The sequence below is a fragment of the Rhinolophus sinicus genome, linkage group LG11, assembly GCF_036562045.2.
Source record: "Rhinolophus sinicus isolate RSC01 linkage group LG11, ASM3656204v1, whole genome shotgun sequence".
NCBI classification, from domain to species: Eukaryota; Metazoa; Chordata; class Mammalia; order Chiroptera; family Rhinolophidae; genus Rhinolophus; species Rhinolophus sinicus.
The window spans coordinates 26,354,190-26,370,977 of NC_133760.1; the positions used below are offsets into that span (position 1 = coordinate 26,354,190).

The 16,788-nt window shown below is 43.4% G+C and overlaps 1 long non-coding RNA gene across 1 annotated transcript; it reads left to right on the top strand.

Annotated features, from left to right (window-relative positions):
- The first annotated feature begins 9,359 nt into the window (after positions 1 to 9,359).
- On the top strand, positions 9,360 to 10,343 carry LOC141567684 (uncharacterized). Its single transcript, XR_012490506.1, has 2 exons — positions 9,360 to 9,470; positions 9,645 to 10,343. It is a non-coding gene; the product is annotated as an uncharacterized LOC141567684 (long non-coding RNA).
- The last annotated feature ends 6,445 nt before the right edge of the window (positions 10,344 to 16,788 follow it).

Sequence of the window (16,788 nt, forward strand, 5' to 3'; positions counted from 1 at the left end):
GATGTTGAGTTCCTGTGTTTTCACAGGTCTCCGAATCCCAGATCTCTTTCTCTGTGGTCGTAATGAAGCCAGTCAGCAGCATCACTCCTCAAAGAATAAGAAAACAAAAAAGGGCACAAAATCATTTCCAAGTCACCTGCTGCCAGTGAAATAAGATTTGAATGGATTTTCTAATGTTTCAAAGTACTTCCTTGTGTACGGCTAAGAAAGTCATAAAACCAGCCATGAGAGTTATATTGCCTGTGAGTGTCAATAGCTATGATAGAGGAGTAACTGACTACACCCAGAGAGTCTTTTAAGAGGAGACTGATAAAAGAGAGAGAAAAGGGCCCCTTTTGATCATTCTCATGCAAATCCCCACTAGCTGACAGAAAACTGCTTTAAGTTGTGCCATATTTTCTTTTTAAAATGCATATGAAACAACTAAGCTTAGAAATAATGCTTTCCTTTTGAAGATTTTTTCCCCTTAAATTGGAAACAATTATGGGAGTTAGATTCTTCTTCATTTTAAATAGAAATTTTCTGTGTAACTTTTCCTCCAGAAAATTCCTTTAGAGGTAAAGACAGCAAAACAAGGCAATTAGCTTCTGGATTTTGTTTATCAGAATGGCTCCAAGTACCCTCTTCTTTCTCTCCATCTTGCATGTAATCAGAAAAAAGAAACACAAAACATCAGTACCAGCTGCCTCATTTCCTATTCCTGGGATTTCAATAGAGACACACCAGATAGTCTCTGGACTCAGCTGAAGGACAGAGAAACTTGCAGTTACAAGCCCCCTTTTTTTGTTAAATCTTCTGTGACCTATTTCTGCAAGCACAGCCCCTTCCTGGTATCCTTTGCTCTGGCCACTGGGATGGGTCATCAGTTGTCCGGTGAGGTGGGATCCCTCGTTGGTTGCTTCACTCTAGCTCTCTCTCCAATTATTTGGAACAGTGATATAATTCTGCAGAATACAGCGCTACTCCCCAGTCAGACATGGGGGCAGGAGCAACTTTGCTCAAGCCGCCTCCCCAGCCTAGACCACCACTCCCCTTCCTCCACTTACATCTGTAGGAGACAGTTTCCGCGCTACCTCTCCAACCGACAAGACAGTCTGCCGTTCCTACCAGCAGGCATTGCAGAACTTCTGCTGAACTCCATCATTAGGCCCATCGAAGACACGGTGCTCTAATTATTTTTGGATAATCTAGCTTTCATTGATTTATTTCTTCATTCACTGAATAGTAATTGAACAGTCAGTCCTTGGGGTCTTCTGGGGGATAGACTGAGGAAGATGAACAGAGGGTCCCTGCCGTTACGGACCTACATTCCTGGGGATGGTAGGTGAGTCATCAACTTGTGCAGCTTACTATGATAATTCTCCTCAAATTCAAATTGTTCTACACTGAACTTTGTCTCCTTCCCCCAAGCTCGTTTATTCTCCTAGTTCACGGCGGTAGCAGGCAGTCCCGAAGTGCCTCACGTCTGTCCCCTGTGGGGCCACTCTTGCCTCTGCCTTCGCCCCCATGCCCAGGTCCAATGATTAATGACCTAGTCAGCACCCCCAAAACCCGATGAGCATGGCTGGGCCTTCACCCGCACCGTCCCTTCTGCCTGAATGTTCTCCTTCAGTCTGGTGACATCAGAAGATGAGAGTCTATGAGAAATAATGCAAAGTGTACGGAAAGTTTTCGTGGGGCCTTTATGAATTATGCTTATCATTGTTACCATTATTTCAAAAGACAGAAAACCCAATTCAAACTGACTCAAACAAATGAACTTTACTGGCTGATAGAAGAGAAAGGTAATGACTGGCCCCAAGGGAGGCTTGACTCAGGGTTATTGGTGTGACCTGGTTTCAGTTTCTATCCCATTTCTTGCTCTTCTTCCTTGGTGCTCACTCCAATTTCTAGAAGTCTCTCCCCTGTGACTCCAAGATAACTCCAGCAGTTTCTCTGGCTACATCCAGAAGGGACTGGAGGGGGGTCTAATTCTTAGGAGTCTCCATCGAAATCTCATTGTCTCCGCTTGGATCATGTGTCCACCCCTGAACCAATCATTGTGGCCAGGAGAAGGGTCATTTAGAGTGGCCTAAGGCAGTAAAGATTCACTCTGACCTTGGAAGTGAGGTCGAGACTACTCACGCCACAGAAGGGAGTAATTTTTCCAAACAAAATTCAGGGTGCTGCAGCTGGTGGGGGATGGAGACGCTGAGGAAGCAGTAAACAAATGCGACTGATAGGGCCCAGTCAAGGGGTGTTTTGATGGCATGAGGCAGGTTTGGACAGGATGATGGCGGCCATGGGAAGCCAGTGGGATGTTTAGGTAGTCAATTATTTTCAGATTCCTCTATCTTACTGATTAGATAGAATAATGATGGAGGGAAAGGAGAGATTTTAGAAGCAGGAAAAAAGTTAAAGAATATACAGTAGTCCTTTTTGGGAGGGAGTAAGCCAGTGCTGTGTCATGGCAAATGGAAAATTCTAGGTTAAATAAATGCAACCAATGAATACATAACTGTGCATTACTGGTGTGAGTGAAGCCTTTCGGGCATTCGTCAAGCAATATCTGAATATTAGAAACAAGCCACTTGCTCACTGCTCTTTGCATTTAACTTATGGACCTCAGAGTAAATGCATCCATGATTCATATGGTCTTTACGAAGCAATTAAGAAGGAAGAGCTTTCCCAAGAAGATGATGTCAGAAATGTCATACTCACCCGCCTTAGCACTGTGTTGTCCTCAGGAATAGTAATTAGCTAATTGTCTAAATGTTATCATTTCTCAATGTAGTTTTATTGATAAAGGGAGTATAGATATGTTTCTTTAAACAGAGATTTACAATTTGAAGGCCACTAGAATACCAGAATATTAGAGCGAGCCGGGGCCAGCCAGTGTGACTCATCTGATAGAGGAGAAAAATAGGTTGGGACAGAGAAGTGACAGGCGTGAGGCCACCCAGACAATCAGTGGCCAAGCTACTGGCCTTCAAATAGCCAAGTCCGGGGGCTTGCTCCTCCCTGCAGATCCAAGACTTTGCTTTTCTTCCGGCCTCATTTAGGACCTCAGGGGCAGCCCCCATAAAGTGTACGCTGGGAGCCAGTGAATTGTTGTTGTTGTTGTTTGTTTTGTTTTGTTTTTAAAACAACAGCTTTATTAAAGTATAATTGATACACAAAACCTGCACATATTTAATGTATAGAATTTGATGAGTCTGGAAATACACATCCACCTATGAAACCATGACTCCAGTTCTCTGAGGTCCCTAAAACAGTCGGATTCACAGAAGCCAGGGAGGTTCCTACGCACGCATCCAGAGAGGTACCAGGCTTCCTTTGCTCACATAAAGACTGCTGTCCTCAATAAAGACACCACTAGATGGCAGAAAAAATCCACGTACCCGATCGGATCGGAGGCACCTGTTCTAAAATTCTGGCGCTCTTGGGTGTCTCTGATGGGACGAGCTCATCTGCCTGGTGAGTACAGAAAATTAGGGATCATTGTAGTATCAGCTCACTCCATGTCAATCCTCCAAATCTGTACCTCTCTCAGGAGTCAGACGGCTAATCTCACCCTTCTCTTCATTAAAGCTTATTAGGAGGAAGGAATCTACTTTGAAACCTGTATTTTATGAAAGGCTGGAATGACCACGAGGCAGTATTTTGCATGTCCTACTAGAATTTTCTGCCTGACAGTAGAGATTATTTGACAATCCAAAGGGATGCATCTCTAATGGTTAGAGTGGCATCTAAAATATTTTTGGATAAGGGAGAGTTCACCTGCCTCTGAAATGAAGACAGCGGAGGCAGCCAGGTACTTCTAGTTATAGTAAGAGCTTGTTATTTGTTCAGCACTTACTATGTGCCAGGTACTATACTAAGTACTTTATATTGGCAAATTTATTTACTAGTCACAATAATATAAATATATAGAGGTCCAGAGAGTTTAAGCATTTTGCTCAAGTTCATATGAGTAGAAAAATGTGAGCAACTTTAAAAATTTGTACTTATACTGCACAGAATTAACAATATGGTCTTGATGTTAACATCATTAGGGCTTTACAAATTCAGATGAAAAGTAATTGTCCCTTTGATACATGTATTAAAATCCTCTCATCCCTGGACCACTGGAAAGCGTGACTCTGGGAAACAGTTTTAGCTGTGCTCCCGTGAGTAAGGGCGAGCATAAATTCTTAAGGGAGCATTGTGACAATATCTAAGCCGATGGCAGCAGAATATTTCAAAGCAGGACTGTCCTGCAGGCTCCAGGTTCCATGGCCTTCCTTAGTGTGATGGAGTCATTAAATCACATCCCAGCGGCTTCGACATGTCAGCTCGTCTGTCCTCCACCACTTCCGAGGGCAAAACACAGCCAATCTGAAGTACTTCTCTAGTTTATCACTCGATGCTCAAGAACTCTGTGTGACATGTCAGCACCCCTGGGACACAGGGAGGGTTGTCAGTGACACGGCGTCTTGTGTCACAGTTTTGTGCCTAGAAATAGCCTCTCTACTTACTGGCCCATTTCCTAAAACATTCAGCACTCAGGATTCTTGGTAGGAAGTAAGAGAACCCAACTGCGGGCAGCTCATTAAGAAGGTGGCTATAAAATCAATTAAGGGGCGCCTCATGACACATGGAATGGAAGGCAGCTGGACTTCAGAAGGAATGAAATCGGAAACAAGAAATAGCCTATCTCTTATTTTGTCCACCTCCTATGCCCGTCCATATTTATCTCTGTACATCTCCACTATTTGTATTGCTTATCCCTGAATGTTTCCTTCTCTTAGCAAATATCCTGGCCACCCACAGCTCTGAGGTCCCCACGTTATGGATTCAGCAACACAAGAAATCTGACTTGTTGACCCCAAATCCAAGTTCCCCAGGAAAAAAAGCGATGGGCTCATTCTGGAACAATATTATGCAAAGACGTTAATTTTCCTCTGTCTCAGGCCACAGCATGTGTTAGAAGTTTTTTTTGTTTTGTTTTTTCCATCGTAATGGGGCTGTCATTGCTCACTTTTAGATAAGGAGGTATCAGCTGTGCTAATATAACCTGTTAATTTCAAAGGACTTTATAAGTTGTATGTAATTCACATTCTCAGAATTGGGAAATCTGTGTCTTTTGAGATAGAAAAATTATTTTTCTTTTTCCTTTTAACTTTTCTTTTATTTTTCCCCCCCAAAAATATCAGAATGCTATTTTTCCAGGTGCCATACGGCTCTTTGATAACACAGAGAGTGCTTTAGTTGTTTTTAATGAACATTATCGTCAGCTGCTCAGCTGTGAGAATTTTCTTTTCCATTTTTGGGGATGACGGAGAGCCTCTTGTAAGATTTGCACTCTGAATGTCACAGTCTGAATCACTGATGGCCTCCTGGGTACCAGGGGCTCTGTACTGCATGGGGAGCTCTCGCTCCTTATTTCTCTAAGCTTGTGAGCAGATAAAGCTTCTGGTAAAGTTGTCAAATGGCCACCATATGTGTTTGGACCCTAGCTCCCTCTTTGTATTGCCCTTCGTCCCCTACATGTCCACCCCAGTGTGATGGGAGGTTGATCTGTAGGTATTATCTGGTTGCCTAAGAATTGATAAATGAGACCCAAAGCTGAGGAAAAATAGGCATCATACGCAGTCGGGACAACTATAATCAAATCGCAGATCCTCACAGAAGTCTCCGAGCTGTCTCCTTCCCTGCCAAGCATATATAAACAGAAGATTAGGAAGAGCAGTGGGGTGTGCTGTGGTTCTTCCCCCTGTGATTTTCCACGTACTCTCCAGCCTTGTAGAGATTCTCCAAGACCATCCTTTTTGAAGTATAGAGGCTTCAAGAAGACAGATGGGCAACCACTATCCCTAGCTGGATGTGTCTGCGCATATAGGAGACTGGTTTTAAGAGTGGGAAAGGATTTCAGACAGGAGCCACAAAGGAAGGAAAACAGAGTGCAGTGTAACCCTGGTAATTCTGTAGGGTCAAGGTCATGCGAGTATGCCATGGGTCAAGAAGAAGCTACTGGAGAATGAGTTGGGTGTATCACATGATCCATAGTTATTATAAATTCCCTTTCTCATATCATACTCAAAAATCAATGGTAGATTGTAGATCTAAAGATGAGCGATAAAACAAGAATGAGTCTGGAGTATAATTTAGGAGAATATCCTTATGACTCAGTGGCTGGCAACAATCTCTTCAACAGGATACCCCCATACACGTACATGGTGTCAACGCGTTACAGTGTCTGGTGTTTTACAGCGTTTATTTCCTACTCACACAATCCTGGGAGGTAAAAACAACTCCCCACTTCTGCATCTCAGAAAATTAAAATTCCACATCTCACTGGCTGCCGGCTTTGCAAGGCTGATGAGGACGTGACGAGAAGTCTGATCGGCGTTCTCATCGGAGCTCTCATCTCAACCCACAAGTTGGCTGCGATCATGTTTGCAGTTAAAATCAGGGCTCTTTTCAAACAGAAGTGTTAGATATTCTCAAATTAAGAGAGAAAAAAAATCTAATATTCATTAAGCACCAATCATGCCAGGGACTAAGCTAGCTCATGTATACACATTAACCTTGCTCCATCCTTACGACAGTCCTATGAAGCAAATATAACTGTGCCCATTTGTAATAGTTGGTGAAACTGATTGTTAGAGAAGCTCAACATCCTGTCTGAGGTGACAAGGCCAGCACTTGGAGAGCCGGGACGGGGATCCAGATAGTCACCTTTTACTAGCCACGAAGCATAAAGGGTAGAGGTTATTTGGCTTAGAAATTTTTCAGAATATATGCTACCTCTGCTGGCCTCCACTGTAGGACAATCTCTGTTTTCCCTCCTTGTAACCACAGGGCTTCCATGTTCCTCCATGTCAACAGGCATTCTATGGGTTATTTTCCAATCAGACTGAAAGATGTTTAGAGCTGGATTCATTTGGCTTTTGGGATTTTTTTGCAGAATGATTCTAAATGGCATGTCTAGCTGCAGAGCTATAGATGTTGTACACTTGTTGATGTTTCAGAGTGGTGCTCAGTGCTTCCTTTAGAAACAGATTTCAAATTTCAATTTGATCAGATTCACAGAATTGGAATAAATGTGGAAGAGTACCATGGGGCACAGCATCATCTTTATTTTGTTGTTTCATGAACTATTTCTTTATCATCCAAAAATAAATAAAAGTTTCAGCAGCAGAGAGCTTATCACTGATAAAGATCATTTATCCTCCTCTTTAATTCAAACTTTTATATATTTTTGCATTTCCTATTCTCCTCCATGATTATACATAAACTTTTCTGTGACATCTGTTTTTCATTCAGTCTCTCTCTCCCTTCCTCCTTCTTCTCTCTCGCTCTCCCTCATCAAGGGTAGTTAGGTACACTAAACCAACAAGTGGTATGTTAGGTACCACTTTTTAAAACTTAACTCCAGTTCCCATCCATCAAGCTGAAGTTGTCTGATGTTAGGAAGCCATTGTCCTCTTTTGGGCACAGATACCACAGCCGTAGCATATTTTCCCAGGTCCTGCTGCCTGAAGTTTCAGGAGCTAGGGAAACTGTCCCCTTCAGGCATCCTGTGACTTATTGGCTGTCCTTCCTCACAGGTAGATCTGAACAAACTTTACCTCTAGGTTCATCCTGCCATGTTTCCCCTAAGGTAAGCTAAATTGGAAGAAACTTGCTCATTATATAGGTTACCACTACCCCGGAGTCCCAAGTTTCTAAACTTCTCATGACTAGATCCCATTCTTCTAAAGAAATATTCGGCAACTACATAACTTTATTATTCTCTGGCTCTGCATCCAAGATACACAACTTCTCAAAGGAACTGCACTCACTCGTGACTATCAACCAAACACCTAAAATAATGTAAAATACAAGATAAGGTTATATGATTATTTCCTAATAAAATCATGGATGGGTTTATCCACTCCAGGGCTAGCCATTTCTGGTGTCACCTGCTGTCCCAGCATCTCTCTCTGTTTCGTGTACAACATGATCCATGATCCAACCAACTCTATAATAATTGGTAACGCCTTCCATATGTGGCATAAACATAATTATAAACTATATTATGGAATATATATAACGTAATAAATATGTGCATTATGAAACAATAACAAAAAACCTCCATTTCATAAGGGACAGCTTGAGTGAGAGAGAACTCACTGTACTGAAAGGTTGGGGAAAACCAGGCCACCCCTTTCCACTTAACTCCCAGTTCTCAGAGCTCAGCCCCCTGGCAAGCAGGTGAGGGACTCAGCTCTGTGTTGAATTGCGCTAACCCACGACCAGGTCCACTGCAGCTAGGGATAAACGTCCTTAAATATCTTTTATTGCATTTCGCTGTTTTGCAAAATCAGAACAATAACACAGAGAGTTGTGGCTGCAAAGAATGAAAAATGACTCTAGGTAGCTCAAATGCAAAAGGAAGTTATTTCAAGATTACTGGGTAGCTCATCAGATTGAAAGAATTGGAAATCAATCAGGCACAATATGAAGGCAGCTTTAAGAATCCAGTAGCAGGAGCGACGGGTCAGTCTCCTTTGGAGACCGATATCCAAATGGCTTACATACACCTCCATTCCCATGGTGTCTCACGCCTCTTGAGACTCGAGTTCTGGGAAAGGGAGTTGGACTGTCCTGAATGTCCAGTGGGGAGGGGAAGAGTCTAGGGCCCCGTGACTGATACAACCAAAGGCATTGATCGGTTTTGCAAAGAAAAACCAGGGCACTGTTAGTTAAAGCACATTGGAAGTATTCTGGGCAGGCAAAACCTGACTACAAGTCACATCGCACTGGCAGGTAATGATTTTTCCTGGAGTAAAGCTTTCCCAGTAAATCAGTTGCTAATGATGAGTGAAGTATAACAGTAGCTAATTATCTCACTCTTATTAGAGCTCAGCCATGGCAGGCCACTTTGGCATAGATGATTTTAGAAAAAAGGAAAAAGAGGAAGAAGAGGCAGAAGGGGGAAAGGCAGCAAAGAAGGGGGAAAAGTAGCTCAGATTACAGCCAACATAACCCAATTAGGGTTAAGGTGGTAGAAGACAATTAATCTTTACACCGTCCCTGTGTACAATGCACTTCACATAGTTCTCTTGTCACGCCAGCTGGCGATGGAAGAACAAACAGCCTATCCCCAGACAGAAAACCTTCTAGATCAGCAGTGTCTACGAGAAGTATAATGCTAGCCACATAAGTCATTTTAAATTTTCTAGTAAGGCACGCTAAAAGAGAAATTACAGGTGGAAATGTTTTTAATAATATATTTAAAGCATTATGTCCAATATAAATTCAATATGTAATCAATGCAAACTATGAATGACATATGTTACCTTTTTTCATACTGTATCTTTGAAATGTGGGGTGTATTTTACATTCCAGGTCATCTCAGTTCAGAATAGCCATATTTCAATAGCCACATGCGGTCAGTGACTACCATACCGGACCACAGAGGTATAGAAGGTTCTGACATTCTGGATGTCCTTGGAAACATCAAAGTAATTATACAATTATTGTACAATTTATCTGGGGTGTGGAAGAGTGGGGTGTTTGGGGGTTTTTTTTGGATTTTAAGGAAAAATAAATGCAAACCATTTATTTCCATTCCATGTTTACCGAGCCAAGATGGTTTGTTTGTGGTTCTGATTCACAGTTGTAATTTTTTTTTCCAGTTCCTGTTCTGAGAAGAAATCAGAGTGTTCTGCAAAATTTCAGCAATGCTTACGTGGGGACAAAAGGGAAGACCCCTAAACAGATGAGGAATCCGAGGCCAGGTGAGACCACAGAACCTGCCCGAAGGTGCCAGCTAAATGGCTGCCAAACTGAGACCAGACCTTTATTTGCTTCGTCCTCAGTGTGGCTCTTGTTCTGGGTCAGACCCGATGGAGTGTGAGCAGGACAATTTCTCCAAGTCCCATTCCTTTGCTATAGACCTTGGTGTGTAGCTTACTGTCCCCCGAACCTCCAGGTGAGGATGGAGATGGTCAAAGGCTACCGCCCTCCTTACCTAGGTGAGGAACTAGGTAAGAGGAAGCTGCCTCTGCTTCTTGGTCTGCTCTGGACAAAGGCAGTCACATCCACGTCCTGAAAACTGTTGTGTCCTAATGATGAAGCTTTTGGTGATGTGCATGTTCTAAAGCTCCATTCTCGTGGTTACAGAGGAGCCATCCGTGGGGCACAGGGGCGCTTGGAGAATGACTCTGTTTTTATTGGACTCGCTTGGCTCCAACTCAGAGGCTAGTGTAGATGTTTTTCGAACAGTAGCTTTTTTCTCATTATCACCATAGTATGTGCTGAATGTAGAAAATTTGGGGGGAAAATGGGTCTGTATCACAAACACAAATAAGTAAGTAAATAAATAAATAAATAAAATCACCTGTATTCCTTGAAGTCGGGGAAGAAAGAAAAGCTCAGAATTTTGCATTTTCATATATTTCCTTTTGGTGTTTTATTCAAAATATATGAATATAACATATGTAGTTTATCGTTTTAACGAAATTGTACTGTAGAATTTGTTTTATAACCTACTTACTTTTATCCTTTGCCTCATTGAGGCCTGTGGGTAAATTCTGGGGTTTCTGGCCATTGTCCTGCATCTCCAGGGTGGCTTCACACAGGTCCTTTCTCTCTGACCTCGCTGGGCCTGGCACCCCCAGTCTCTCATGTGAAAAGGCGCAGACCAGCCACTCTCATTCCCATTCGCTTTTCTGAGGAACCCAGGACTGAATATTCCAACAGGTTGTATTTTCAGAATGTACAAAAGTTGACTTTTTCCTGCCGGACAGTTCCAAAGGTAGCTGAAAATGTGTCTTGGGGCTTCTGTGGCTTTGGAAGAAGGGTATTTACCACTGTAGGCCTCTAGAGGGGGTGTTGGAAGGAAACAACGAGTTCAACACGTGTGAATAACGCATGTCCTCTGCAGCGGGCAGACATGGTCACGTGAGCTCTAGGACGCTGCCATCTGGCCGGCACATGCCTGATCCCCTCTACCCCCAAAACACACTCACCCCCACAGTCCCACAAGAGCCTAGGCAAACAGATGGCAAGACCTACTTTCCCCTCTTTGGAGATACAGAACCTAGACGGGCCTTGTGAAGAAGAGCTGGTTGTCCAGGAGGTATGTGGGGGTGCAGTGGGGAGCGACGCGGATGGCTGTCTGCCCTGTGAGTTCATGTTCCTATATGCCGGAGCAAAGAGTCAAGAAGCAATTGATTCTATTTTCACACTCACGAGCACCAGGAAACAGGAAACATTTCTTTCGCCAGATTTTTTCACAGCTACATTTGTTGACCTACTCCCCAAATTCATCATAACACAGTGTACTGATGACTGTAAGAGAGAAGCAAAGGGGAGAGAGATTTTTCCACTGGCTACCATGTGAGTAATGGTGTCTGTGTCTTTTTTCTTGACTTAAAAAAAATGCACCGTCTACATATATAGAAGGTGGCAGGATTGTATGCATAGATAATTACATGCATTTCGCTCTGTGTTTGTCTAGGGAAATCAGCTCTGTTTCAAAGAAGATATTAAAACAATGCTTCCTCCAAGTACTTTTCTCCTGGTGACGCCTTCTGATTGTTGACAGTGAGCTTTGCCAATTTCTTGTTCCCAGAAACTTTGTGCTCACATCAGGATTCTCTCCAGCAGTGTTCGTGCAGAAGTATTGATTGTTCTTTCCCTCCGTAAAAGAACAGCCAAGCCCACCTTCAGCGAGGCCACTCTGGCTCTAGAATGATCAAACATTCTGCCATTTATACACTGTGTGGTTCTGGGCAAATCTCACCACGTGCACAAGCCAGATACCTCACTGGCAAGGTGGGGATACAAGGAGGTTGTAACTGTGGATGCCCCTGAGAAAGCGCACAGCTTCCAAAAGCTCCCCATTAAACGCATAATCCTCCTCTCCCTCAGACCACAACTGTCATTCCTACTATTTATGGAGCATGTGACATGCACCGGGTATCTAATCTGCATGTTGTTTAATCCTTGGAATATCAGAACAATCTGAGGAGGGGAGTATTACAAACTTATTTTGCAGATGAGGAAAATGAGATTTAGGGATTTGATTCCAGTCCCATCACTAGAACTGAAACAGGCAGAATTAGAAGTCAGATGCATGCAATTTAGGAATGGAACATCTCAAGCACTGCACTGGAGTTCCTCCTCAGAGGAAGGGCTTGCCTGCTACATCCTAAACAACGTTTGTGTGTGTGTGTGTGTGTGTGTGTGTGTGGCCACTGGGGAGTGAGTATGAGTAAATGGTAGGTGCTCAAAGATACTCCCCTTTCCCCACACGGAGACACTGCCCCACGTTCCTGCCTAGCAGAAGACTCCCTCTCAGAGTAGAAGACCCCAGAAGGCCAGATCTCTGCCCTTCAGAGGCATCTGACCACTTGCCATCCAAAGTCAACTCAGAAGCTCACTGGAGAGGCTGTTCCACTCCCTGCAACGTGGCATTTACCCACACATGTGCCAACTTGGAGAGGTAGTAAGCTAGCGCTGGGAGACAGTCCTTTTCTGCTTGATCAACACACGCTGCCTATAATTTGCCCCTTTCTTTGAAAACAGCCTATTTATTTTCAGTACTTTCATTACTGCCACAAAAATGCTCTGTGAACCTTTTCCCTAATGAATGAATTCCTTCTTGGTCCAAGTCCTATCCTATGCTAGAATCTGGGGAGTCAGGGGTGACCAAAAAAGGTAATGGGAGGTGTACCACACTCTCTGATGAGATGGATGGGCATTGAACAAAATATTCCAAGCACATATTTGCAAGAGATCTCCATGCAGTTAAGAGAGGTACAGAATGTCAGGTAAACAAGACAAGGGAGCCTAAAAGGACCTGGGACATGGGAGCTGAAGGTGACTAATCTCCTATCAGTGCCAGTGATGGTTTAGAACAAAACAAAGGTCCTAAGTCTGAAATGGGTCTCACAGGGCTAAAGTCAAGGCCTTCTGGCCAGCATGTTTCTCCTGGAGGCTCTTAAGGAGAATCTAGTTCCTTATCTTTTCTAGTGGTTGCCCCCATTCCTTGGTTTGTGGCTCCCAGCTAGTAATTGCATCCCACCTTGGCTTCCTCGTCACATCTCCTCCTCTGACTCGCCTGCCTTCTCCTCTCCTTGATAAGGACCCTTAGATTTCACTGGCACCACCTAGACAATCCATGGTAATCTTCCTTAATCTATTCTCAAGGTCCTTACTCACATCTGCAAAGTCGCTTTCGCCATGTAAGGTAACATATTCACAGGTTCCAGGGGTTAGGATGCAGACATCCGTGAGGAGGCCATTATTCTGCTTACCACATGGAGTAGAAGAGTTGAGAAAAAGGCATCAGGACAATACAGTATTCAGAAGACTTCTTGAGGGAGACTAGGCGGGAAGCAGGTGTAGAGAGCAGCAAGGACACGCCATTCACAGAGAGTGTCTTATGGAAAGGTCCAGAGGTGGGAAGAGAGTTGTCAGCCTGGAACGAGAACAGTTCTGGGGAGGTATTGGGGGGAGACAGAAAGTGAGAACAGCTGAGCTCAAAGCAGCTGGCAGTGGCTAACGCATGAAAGATATGACTACGTTCTGAGAAGACTGAGGAAAGATTTAGGTAAGGAAGGGGTGGCTCCACATCTATGCTTTAGAAGGTGACTTTGGTGGTTCTCTGGGGAATCAGATTACAGGGCAAGAATGAATTCTGGGTGGCCATGGCGAGGAGAGGGAAGAGACGATGGTGGCTTGCCTAGGATGGCAGACTCAGAGTCAGAAGATATTTAAGAGGTGGAGTCCACTGAGATGGGTAACAGGACACTGGGTGGGTGAAGGTGGGGTGTCGGGGTGACCACGAGGCTTCTGGTGTGAACACCTGGTTGACTGGTAATTCCTGCATCAAAGCAGGAAGCTTTAAAGGAACAGAAGATGTGTGGTGAGAGTTCATGAATAAAGTTTGGGACCTCGCTTGAATTACCTACTTGACATTCACAAGTTGAGCTGTTGAGTAGGCATATTGATACAGCATGAAAGTCAAGTCTAGACCTGTTTTACCAACATTTACTCAGGCAATACGATATGCCGTAAGGAGATATGATTTGGAAGCAAAGGTTTACCTGAGCGTGTTTTTCCAGAAAGTCTCTGTGACTGGATCAAGCCATCTAAATCCTCAGAGTCTCAATTTTCTCGTCTTTAAAATTGGTAATAAAATTTCTTGTCCTGCTAATAATAGCAGATTGTTCTGTGAATCAAATTATAAAATATAAAGTGCTTTGTACCTTTAAATGTTTTATGAATGTTATTTTTATGCTTTTTAATAGGAATAATTGGTATTAGGATACCTAAATTATGAGAAGCGTATTACTATTATTGATTATAAAATAATCTTAATCACATTTAATAGTATTTCCACATGGACTTCTCTCTACATGGACTAAAGAATGCCATTTCCCAAATCTTCTGAGAGCCCATATTTTAATCTTTGCTTGTTTCTGTGGACAGAGCTGGTCCTGGCCAAAACTGGTAGGAAAGTGGGGGAGGTTGAGGGGGTGGGTAGGGGTCCTAGGATGATGTGGAGGGGGCACAGGTGACAGGAGATGGCTCAGAGGAGAGGAGGTGACGAGAATATTCTTTGAATGTCTACTATCTGTGTGCATCTCACAACTGTCTTACAAGATGGGTGTGCTCTTCCCATTTAGCTGTTAAGGAAGCAGACTTTTTAGGGAATTAATTGACCTTGTCAAGACCACGCAGCTGGGGAGTAGAGGAGCCAGTCAGCATGTGGTGGCAGCTCTCCCACCAGACCCAGGAGGAACTTTGCTGCCTTTGTGTCCCCCTCGCACCCCCTCGGAGGTGCTCACCGAGCTGGCACCATTCTGGTTTAAAAAGAGGAATCTGACTGATATTCACTGGAGTTTGGAGTTTTGACATAGCTGTGCGTTTTTCATCCCCTAGCAGTGCTTCTTGAACATGGAAACTCTCTTTTGTTGTTTTTTTTTTAATAACCAGAAGTTTCTAGTAGGTATACGATACAGATTTTTAAAACCAAACTCAATGACCCCGCTCAGGATCATTGCTATTACAAAAACAAACTCAGAAATGGCAATGGCTCCCTTTGGCAGTATTTCAGGTGGAAAGTCTAGAGGAGCAATTAATGGTGTGCTTTCTGAAGTCTAAGGGAGCACTCTCTGATCTGGCTCCTGACTCCACTGGCTCATAATTCTTGCTGAGGCTGGAGCTCTTCTCGGGAAGGCACGTTTCCAAGTCCTGCATCTGGCCCTGCTCTAAGTCTTGGTGAGCACAATGCAACCCAAGTTCAGTAGCCTGCCAGGATACAGAGTCATAGTTCCCATTTGCTTTCTTTCCTCAGAAAAACAATTCAATGGCTGGAGTTTAAAAAAAATGTAGCAGACACATACATTTTCATTTGTAGTATCAAAGTCTGGGAGACATGCCCTTCTAGAGCAATTAGGCTTCTTACTCTTTTACTTCAATCTCCGGTAATATCTTACACCTTGACATGCTTTCTGATGTGACATTTTCCTGTGTAGATGCAAGGTAAAACGCTGACACTCCCTTTGCATTTAAGCAGAAGTTGTGACAGCAGCACTTGCAGCTTCGGAAGATAGAGGAAAATAAGTCATTTTGTATGATTTATTCCCAAAGCCCATCATAACAAAAAAGCCCCTGATAATTCAAGTTCATATTAAATTTCTGCCATCCAGAGAAAGAACAATTTTGGCAAATAAGTGCTCATTAAAATTTATTTAGAGGGAATAGCTTCCATTAGGGTGTTTCATTATTTAAGAAGAAAATAAAAGCCTAATACATAATGCTCACACCAACATGGCACTTCAGATAAATTACATTTGGATAAAGATGAGCGTGTTTGGTTTTGGAAGGCTGATTGATTCTAGCAGGTACTATAGTTGCATAATTGTAAGTCAGGTTCAAAGAAGTTGCTAAAAAACAAGGATGAGCCCATAGAAATCCATCAACCAGCTGTTAAAAAAATGATTCCATGCTGGTCTAAATTTTGTTCCTTTTGGAACTGGGGTTTGGGGCTTCCACATCAGTGGAACAGGCCCATGTGCATTACTGGGAGTTTGTGGGTGGGTAAGGGGCCAGGCAGGTAGTATAATGCGTGAATAAGGATTAATGGGCATCTTGAAGAATATGAACTCTAAGTCAAGGCACCACATTCCATTATTTTTAAAGCAAAGGAAGGATGATTTAGGCCCGATTTGGGGTTTGGCCCACCAGTGACCAGCCGTGGAATTTAAGTAACCACACATCTCTCTTAACGAGCTTCATTTTCCACTCACAACTTTGGCTTGGTAACTTTCTATCATACAGCCTCACTGTCAGTTCTCAAGACGCCCATTTTCCGCATCAAGTCCCTTTGCCCAGGCACCTGAGATAATTTAGCTTTCTCGCTAAGTAAATTCCAATGTGTGTATACGGGTTTCCCCGCGTCAATAAGCAATCCTCAGACACCAGCTGGGTGTCCCAAAATTCAACTCAATTCTGACACCATCTACCCAGGGACAACATCAGACTCCACAGGTTAAGGGTTCAGTCCTATAAGACTGCTTTCACCCCCAATTTCAGATGCCAGACATAAGCCCAGGCTGTTTCCTGTCCTTGTGACTAACTGGCTATAAATCAGAGGTTCCCAGACCTCCCTCCCTCCTTGGGATCAACTGATTTGCTACAGCAGCTCATGGAACTCAGAGAAATATTTTGTTTACTAGATCACTGGTTTATTATAAAAGGAAGTAACTCAGGAACAGCCAGATGGGAGAGATGCACAGGGCAAGGTACGGGGACAGGGTGCGGAGC